The sequence below is a fragment of the Physcomitrium patens genome, chromosome 24, assembly GCF_059467195.1.
Source record: "Physcomitrium patens ecotype Gransden chromosome 24, ASM5946719v1, whole genome shotgun sequence".
NCBI classification, from domain to species: domain Eukaryota; kingdom Viridiplantae; phylum Streptophyta; class Bryopsida; order Funariales; family Funariaceae; genus Physcomitrium; species Physcomitrium patens.
In genome coordinates, this window is record NC_143433.1 from 4891326 (window position 1) to 4899701 (window position 8376).

At 31.5% G+C, this 8376-nt stretch overlaps 1 non-coding gene across 1 annotated transcript; it reads right to left on the reverse strand.

Annotated features, from left to right (window-relative positions):
- Positions 1-2273: 2273 nt before the first annotated feature.
- On the reverse strand, positions 2274-5227 carry LOC112276515 (uncharacterized). The gene is made up of 9 exons (XR_016500689.1): positions 5012-5227; positions 4280-4360; positions 3948-4041; positions 3618-3786; positions 3347-3416; positions 3132-3211; positions 2914-2976; positions 2728-2804; positions 2274-2527 (listed from the first exon to the last, which is right to left on the reverse strand). It is a non-coding gene; the product is annotated as an uncharacterized LOC112276515 (transcript).
- Positions 5228-8376: the final 3149 nt, after the last annotated feature.

Here is an 8376-nt window from a genome sequence, read left to right on the forward strand (position 1 = left end):
GATCACACCAAGATACAAGTATATTCATCAAATAAATTGATTTAGTCTCATTTTTTTGAAGTTCACATTTCCATAATACATAATTTTTATTTCAAGTATAATAATATAGGTTCAATTTGTCTTATTCAAAATCTCATATTTTATGCAAGGATTTAGGACATTATAGCAAAATATTACTTTGTACAAGAATAGATTCTTGAAGAAAAAGTTTCTTTAAAGCATATTATCATTGAATTGTGATATATATATATATATATATATATATATATATATTCACAAAGAAAGTTTCTAGATAATGTTTTGAAAACCATTGTTATATTATTAGCATACTTTCTTTGGCAAAATTATAAACTTGTGTAACTTTGTGATTAACTATCCTAAAATTCTTATTGTTATATCCAATTTACAAATTGCCATCTTCAATCATCACATTAACTTTGTAACAAGATTAACAATAGAATATTAAATAAGAGGGGTGTTGAAAAATTGGTTGTTATGTTGAGTCTACAAACATTTGGCTATACTAATTATTTAGGTACAAAATATGCTAAGATTAGTATTTATATTACTACAAAATTAATTATTCTATCGGATATCTTTCCATAGATTTAAGATCTCAAGTAGAAATCTCTATTGATCTTTAAGTTCTTGCTCTAGTACTTTTATTCTTATTATAGTAATTATGGAATTAATTTATATAAATCATATATTATCTTACAAGGTATAAATTCATAAAATTCCTTATATCCAAGAAGTAGCAAAAAATTTTCATTGCCTTATTTTGCCTTATAAGATTTAGATATTCTAATAGAATTAAGATGTAACACTATTCTAATGTAAAAAATAATTTTTGAATTAAAATTTATTGTTAAAATAAATAATAAGTCTTAAGAGTTATTTTTAGTTATAAATCTTGATTGAAAGACCTAAAAAAGAATTTTTATAATATCACTTTTTATAATATATATATATATATATATATATATATATTTTATAATAAATAAAAAATTTAAGATTCTTATTTGTATTTATTAAGAATCTTTCAATAAAAGTGAAGATCCATCATAAATCTATTAAATAGCCAATCAATTCATACAATAAAATATATATGTAATGTTAGATGTTTGTGAATGATTTTTATATGAAAGCTACTAAATAACAACAAAAATAAAATAAGTGCAAGTAAGCATTGAGAAATAGATGGCCCTTGTTAAGCATCAATATGAAAATTTGGTAGTTGTGTACAAAACTAGACTTAGATCTTATCAACCATCATATTATCATTCTTAATCTTCTTTAACACCTTATTTTTTTATGTCAAGCTAAAACAATGCTAATCATATTTGGTGCACTTGTAGATTTTGGTTGCTTTGTATAGTTGAATATATTTTATTATTTTGATTTTTTGGAAGAATTTTAGAAAAGAATCAACTATATTTGACTATATCTATTTGAGATAGATATTTATAAATAGCATAAAAAATATTGTATTAGATTCTATACTAATAAATCAATCTTATGCATATAATTGATCCATCATTTGATTAGCTATTAAATATTTTTTTGACCAAAATATGACAAATGTTACTACTATTCTAAATTATATGATGTTTACATGACATAGCAAGTGCAATTAGGGCCAAATTGTTGCCAATGTTTACCATTAAAACTTCCAAAATATTTGAGAGTGTACTGATGCATCTTTTGAGAAATCTACCATCAAATGGATTGGATTAAAAGCACTCCCATCAATCAAGAAGCCCTTGGATTTTGCTCTAGGACCTACAGCTGAGGTGCTAAAGCATAATCAAAACTATGCTCAAAAAAATCCCATGGGACCTCTCAATTTTTCAGATCTCTGCTTACTATAATCCCCTCAAATTACCCTACTTTGTTGTCCTCTAATAAAATAGAAAAACTGTCCCTTACCAAGATCACTTCATATGTCAAGATGATAATTCTGAAAACAATATTCATTAATGACTCTGTCTAACTCCAACAAAGCATCTCCTAATCATGTTTTCATGGATAGTTGGCAAGACTACACATTCATAAAAGAGTTTGTTGTTCCTCACATCCAAGACACGTGGCAGAAGTATACATTCAGCCAGATGCTATCTAAGAAGTGGGTTTTTCGTGTGCTGAATACATGCAGCACATTCAATTCCTTCAATTTTCGATACATGAAAGACATTCACAGCCTTAAACGGCTGAGCCCTTAGACTTCAAACTAAGGGAGAAACGTGGAGCAGAAGGAAGTACTACAGGTTCATTTTCTCTAAAAATATCCTAATATACATCGTACAATGTCTAGATAACTTTAATCTAAATGAAGGCAAATCTAAATCAATGATTTGGTCAAAGCACCTGAAATCGACGAAGCTGGTGTCAACAGTTGAATAGTGGATACCAGGAGTAAGAATCTTCTACTTCAATTTTGCATAGAAGTCGGGGAGATCCACGACGTGGATACGTGAAATGCTCTCCGCTTAGTCTCTTTCACTTTGAGTGTTGTAACCCCAGGTACCTGCAGGTCAGGTCATTGAAAGTCAGGAATTCGTGATGCCAGTGAAAAGTTACATTTAGCATGGTTCCAACTGGGTCACATATCTCGTAAGATAATAGGAATCGTGGTAGAAGGACCACTATCAAAAACACAGAAAATCACGCATGAGCCAAGAACTCACAACCAAAGCTCAATAAAGTTTCTAACGGTCATAAATGTACCTAGGTACAGATGCCAATTGTCAAAAGCTGGGGTCTTGATGACATTGCGGAGCGTGGCAAGCCTGGCTTCCACAAAACTGTTTACATAGTAGATACACGCATTAACACACTTGATCTGAAAATGTTAAAGCTCACCGTGACATCAAAGAGATGGATTAAAAGCTGGAAACATGAGAATGAACTTACTGAAGAGTCAAGCCTTCATGTTCAGGTCGCTCTTGTAGCTTCTTTAGCACCTCGACTTTAGGTCTGAATAGGTAGTGTCCATGTTAGACTTCTAAACCACAGAAATAAAATACCATGAAGAGTAAAAACTCTTCCCTGTGGGGTTTGTCTTATCAAGAAGTAAATTATGATTGAAGAGTACCAACATAATGATGCCTGAACGTTGGAGGAAAGCTTACCCACTGCCAAGGCCATATATGCGGTCCATTGGGAAGTCAATACCACCTATTTCCCTCAGTAGTGCTGATGCAAATCGAGCCTATAATATTATAATAAGGAATTTGTGAGCCGAGCAGAAGAGAACATGAACACCTTTTTATTTGAAACAAGGATATATTTAGAGTTCAACTCTTAGCTCTTATTGAATTCTTATCAAACTGACAGAAGAACTTACTTGTTTTGTTGTCACAATAAATAAGGTAGAGGATGAAAACTTTAAAGCGTCTGCTGTCCCCGGGTAAAACCTGTATGTAGATTCCCAGACATACATGATTTTTTAAGTTCTCAATTGCCTGTATAACCATTATGAAGCATTCGGCAATAAAACTGTGGAAGTATGAAACACATGATATTGATTCTTTATAATTTAAGAGGAGAATACTCACTTCGAACACTAACCTACAAGGAATACCTGCACTAAGTATGAAATGATGATGAATACACACCTATTAGCACCAATCCAACCGCGAAGATCGTGCTCCAGCCAGTCATCACGTACTTTTCCAAAAAGATCTACCAGATCCTCTTTGTTCTCACTCCATTCTTTCATCAGCACTGGCTTGATGCCATGCTCCCAATCTGCTAAAATGTCGTCGACAGACAATTCCCCGCCACCTGTATATTCAGATCACCACATTAGAGTATTGCTGAAACTCATCAACTCGTCCATGTAATATCCCAAACTTGGGCCAGGCTAGGACTCATTATGTAAAGCATGTACGAAAGAAGTAAAGTAAGGCAACCAAATTCCAGCATATGAGACCTCTAAATATAGCATACCAAGGTCTTGCGCAGATGAGGAGCTGTGATCTCCAACAGCAGCCGCACAAGTAGAACATTCTCATATCCAGACTCCACAACAGGCCGCACCTGCTCAGGACGAGCACGCTATCATGAATAAAGACCATTTGGACTCCAAGTCGAATCAGAACCCAGAACCTGTAAGGTTGTAGTAACGGCAATGAATAAGTCAAGTACTTGTCTTTGTAAAATGTACTTGAAGGAATCACCAAAAATTATAAAACCGGGGTTGTATAAGTACTTTGCAAGAGCAACTAAATTGTAAAGCACGATAATTTCAAGTCCATTTCAAAGGGTGAGTCATTACAACGCGCATGGTATAGAGGATCCAAGTCTCTGTAGCTGCATCCATGCCAGCGAAAAGCTCTGGATACCGAATTTGGGCAGCCTGCACAGAGCAGTTCGGGTGGTGGAAATCAGAAAATTCAGGATTTAATCACTGATATGCCCTAAATAGCAGGTAGTTTGAATCATATATAATCAGAAATGATCATTCAATGTTTTATGCATGGAGCGGTATTTTGGAGCACCAACATTTCACACAATGTAGACAGGAAAGGTCTACTTTAGATTCATAGTGGCGTAATCAGAGTGTACTCTGCATCAAAATCACTGCACGAGTTTCACTCGCATCAACGAAAGATACCTGTAATTGGATAGACATTGCCACCAGGTGAGGGGTCTGAGAAGCTACTATACAAAACAAACACCAGCACATTGAATGAGCATTGCTTGATCCACAAACATAGCAGGGCTATTGCTTCGTCTACGGTATCTGAATTAACAATACCACTGCAACAGAAACTTACGCACACTGCTACAGGTACTCATCCCAAAACCACCACCCGAACTTTCCCGATTCTGTCCAAATTCTTAATAAGCCCACAATCCAAAATCCATACAGCTTCAGGTAGGTTCTCAAAACGCCTCTACACATTGCTCAACACGCCTACAAGACCCATCCCACAGTGATATACCCCATAACATTGACATTAGCAATGCGATTGGTGTCAAAAGGCCGGGATTTGAGTGTTCAAACCTTAACCGCAGAGATGGAGCTCTTGCCGCAGCTGTCGCACAGCACCCCATCAAAGTCCAGAGCGTACAAGTGCCCCATTTTCAATACAACTCTGTCACCGAAATCCTTTACAAATTGAACCAAATTCTATGAATCCCAACACCGAGAAGGGTCCCTGCGCACTGCTAACACTGTCCCTATCCCCAGCAATTGTTATTACAGAGGCTACAGAATCAAATCATCGACAAATGCCGTGAATCACTGGCGCTCAGAATTCTTCAAACGATGTCTAAGTGTTTTTGAAGGCCTCGGTCACTCACTGCCGCGGAGTTTGAGTTAGTGTATCCTTTTACTTTTCCAGCATTCGCCTTTTGATGCTTTTCGTCTTTTTTTCTTTTTTCTTTTTTCTTTTTTAAAAAACTAGTTGGCCTTCGTGTTTGCTTTGGAACATTCTGATTGATTTTATGTGTTTTTGTTTGTTTGTTTGTTTGCTTTACTATTCTATATTATGACTTATTTGGTCTTTTTTTAGTCTTTTTTAGGAGTCATTCTACTTAGTTTAATTGTTTATTTTTATTGGTATTGTTCTTATTACTTCTTTTATGATATGTGGCTGCTTTTTAACCAAATACATGTTGATATGCTTTCTTTGGTATTGCAAATACAAGCTCAAATTCTTTGTTGGTGATTGTACTACTTAAACTTGATCTAGTTAAGTAAAAAATTCTACTTCAAAATATCCAAATTGATAAAAACTTGATTAAAGAAGGTTTCTATAAAGTTAACTAATACTTGATTTGAAGCTTGTTGTAGTAATACAATGCGTTTCCATTGTTGTAGATCTTGGGCACAACTTTAGTTATGTTACAAAACAATCATCTATTCTAATTTTTGTAATGGTTTGTAGATGTTTTGTCAAAAAGATTAATAGTTGTATTAAATGTATGTATTCAATAATATGTTCTACTATTTTATAATAATGTGAATGTGGATTTGAGTTTAAATGATGAATGTAAAATGTTAGTAACATATAAAATACATTAGTAATAAGGATATATTTATCCTACTAAACATATTCTAAGTTCTACCTTTTTGTTATTTAAGATATTATACTATTTTATTATTGCATGGAAAGGCTAAAAAAATTAAAATATATTAAAAAAAATATAGGCAAAGAATTAGAAATTTTAAACCAAAATATAATGAATATTTTTTTTTTTAAGAAATAAGACATGTTTTTTAGGATTATTAAATAAAAAAAAGAAATTTAAATAAGTTATAAGGACTAAATTATATTAAATAAATTAATAAATAAATTATATGCATAACTATATTTAAAAATAAGATCTAAAAAAATAACTTGAAGAATTTTGATACAACATTTTTTAAAATCTAAGTTTACACTATGTATATTTTAAGTTTGAAAATTAAATTCCAATCCTTCAATTATGTGGAATCTTGTTAGTGGTATAAGTTTCCAATTATTTAAAATTCTAACTTGATTTTTATTATTAAAAAAATGACTAAAATATCTTTAAATTATATTGCACATAACAAGCAATTAAAGAGAGAGACTTTTAAGCTAGAAGATTTATATTGAGGTTGGAGAAGGAAACAATCAACATTTGAGCAAATTTTAAGCCATTTCTCTCAATTTGTATATTATATATATATATATATATATATATATATATATTTAAATCTATATTTATTTTTTATTAATAATTTGAGATATTAAAGATATTTGAATTAAAACAAAGAATTATTTTAAAACTTATTGAGGTTTAAAAACAATTACAATCATTATTTAGGATTTGACTAGGATTTATTAAGGTTTCTTAGATAATTTTTCTAGTATCCTTATTATTTTTTTAAGATTTATTAAATATCTTTGTATGATTTTTGGTGATTAATTAGAATTTCTTTTTTATTTCTTTAGACTTATTTGTAATTATTTTGGAATTAATTGAAATTTATTTAGGATTTTTTTTAGAATTATTTAAAGTTTATTTGATGTTGAACATAGTGTGGTAAATTTATTTAGATTATTTAATATTTCTAAGATATTATTAGACACCTTATATATTATTTTATTTTATTTTAATTTAACTTTAAGATAAAAAAAAATTATCAAGGACATGAATCTCGAAGAAAGAAAATCTTCAATACACTCTTGTGTCACTGAAGAGAACTACAAAGTCATTCAAAAACTGATGTAATATTAAACTAAAATGGCTATTGTCAAAAACAAGAAGACTAAAAAGTCTTGAAACAAGACTATGGACTAGACAAGCATTGACATGAGTGAAGAAGGCTTCACTCTTGCCTCCATATATACTCTTAATTAGGACTTATATGGCAATGTCTTATAGGACCTTCAAAACGTGTTGACTTTGCAAGAAAAATATCTTAACTTGCAAGGCAAGTTTTCTATATGTATGCTACATAATTAGCTTGTTCCATAAGCTACCAACACATGGTTAATTTGTTGACCAAGTTTCTAATCTACCAATCAACTACAAACATATGTAAATTCAAGCAGCATCTATGAAGCTTCTAGGAAGTTTTTCTAAAAGGTCTTATAAGATTAATCTATTTTTATCTACTTTTACCTATTCCTATCTAATCATATAGGTATTTACTAGAATACCTATATATGTCCATGACATTGCCTCCCTTTCTAGAGACGAGTTCTATGAGAAGCGGTCTTCATATGTTGAAGAAGTCCAAGATGCGACACATTGTATTTGCCACATACTTCGAGCTTTGTTCTCTTGAAAGATGGTTGATAGGCCCTCTCACCCATTAATATTATTCCATACTAGGATAAGAAGACCACTCTATTATTTGTAACTTCTTTCAAATAAAATATTTGAAACACCGTTAGGAGTTGTTCCTACCTGTAATAAAATCACCAAACATTGAGAGTTTCTTCTAAGGTTGTCATACCAAACACGTTGTATCTTGCCATTTATTCAACGAAGGACATGTCATTCTTGAAGATCTTCATCTCGATTTTGTTGTCTTAAAGGTTGTGACAATTACAATGTCTCAACTGATAAGTCTGCAAATGAAAGCTCTTGAGTTGAATCTCTTGATTATTGGTTCTCCATCTCTTTAATTACACATAAGCTACAAAAAAGGATAAAAAAATAGAGTATTATCTTCTTTTAGTCTTGTTTCTTTTTTAGCAAAGATTTGTTATTCTTCATCTTAGTTTTGATGGATGTCATTGAAGAAAGTCTTCAACTTTCTTTGTTGTATTTGCAAGATTCTTTGATGGCTCTCATGTGCATTCACTGATATCATATCCATATTGATGAACAAGATATTCCAACTTATTTCCATGCAGCCTTGAATCTAAGACTTCTTCTACTTCAAATTCT